Source organism: Trachurus japonicus, chromosome 6 (assembly GCF_045865225.1).
Source record: "Trachurus japonicus isolate A0001 chromosome 6, Traja_1.0".
NCBI classification, from domain to species: domain Eukaryota; kingdom Metazoa; phylum Chordata; class Actinopteri; order Carangiformes; family Carangidae; genus Trachurus; species Trachurus japonicus.
The window spans coordinates 17,379-18,925 of record NC_140912.1 but is presented as its reverse complement, the minus strand read 5'-3'; positions in this window follow the sequence as shown (position 1 = coordinate 18,925).

The following is a 1,547-nucleotide window of genomic DNA, read 5'->3' as shown; positions in this document are numbered from 1 at the left end:
CTGAATCATCCACTAGTGTGGGTTCGAGTCTCAGTTAAGGTTGTACCATTAATTAATGTGTTTTCTTTTCATCATTATGATCACATAAGGCTTAAGTTTGAGCAAATAAATGAGCAAATGAGCATTAATTCTCCGCCGGGCCGAGGCACCAACTTCCCTGCTTGTGTACGTATTTGTCTGCAACGGCTTATGACACGCGCCTTCCCTGCAGACTGACAGCCCAGGACAGGTGCTGAAGTGTGGGAGAGGAGGGAGAGACTGGGCTCCGCGGGGCTCTTGCAACTTGCGGCGGATCAGGAAGGGTGGAGGACCGACATGACAGGGGGTCTTGGTCTCCTGGTACCTGTGCTGGCCAGGAAAATGCACAGTGTACACGTGTACATATTTAAGTACACGTTCACATCCCTATAAACATGTACACAAGCAGGGAAGTTGGTGCCTCGGCCCGGCGGAGAATTAATGCTCATTTGCTCATTTATTTGCTCAAACTTAAGCCTTATGTGATCATAATGATGATGAGAAAAGAAAACACATTAATTAATGGTACAACCTAAACTGAGACTCGAACCCACACTAGCGAATGATTCAGCTTACTGAGGGAGCTGTTCTACCAGGGGAGCTATCAGTCATAATGCTCTCTTGTGTGATCACTTTGTCACTCACATTTCACGCGTTGCGTGAATCTCGCTCCCTGCGAGTGAAATGGCCACTTTGAAGTAGTATCTACTGTATATTGAACGAAGTTACTGTAGCCTACAGTCTTTGTCACTGTACAGAGTAGACACTCTGTACTCACTAGCCTATAGGCACACCCCTCGCTTTCAATAATACACACGATATGTTGTGAGCCTCCGTCGTAGTAAAGCCCTCAGATCTACTCTTCGTGTAATAACTGCGCCACCTTGTGGCTAAACATCTACACTGAAGTCATCATAACTTCATAAGTTCTCATTTTCATTATGAATAGCCTACTATTATTGTTATTTGAAGCCGTGTCAGTCTTGACTGTGGGTGATGGGGTCCTTTATGTCTGCTAGTGTCTGTAGCCTACAGTAATATTTTTGTCGACATTATCAAATTGAGGAACTTTTATTTTGAAGGGCACAGGGCAAGGAAGCACACTAGGACCCGCCCACCCACGGAAACAAAATATTGAGTGGTAAATTCGTTTTGTTAAATAAGAACCAAAAACGAGAAAACGAACTGAAATTTTGATTTCCGTTTTTTTTTTCCAAAACGAAAAAACGAAAAAACGGCTTGTTTCTGGTTTCTCCTTATGTCAATTATTCCCAGAAAACAGACTGATAAAACGTACCTTGGTCCTGCTCGTATGTAATGTCCGTCTTGTATTGAAGCCCCAAAATGCAAAATTGTCCCGAAAATTTTTTTAATAAGTCTATATTTCAAGCTTGTTTTGTAGCGGAAGCTTCTCGAAGCTCCTCTTCCCGGTTCGTCACATTTGGACAAACTGGGAAGAGGACGGACCCTGGTTCGTCCAAATTTGGACGGACTGGGAAGAGGAGCTTCGAGAAGCTTCTGCTACAAAC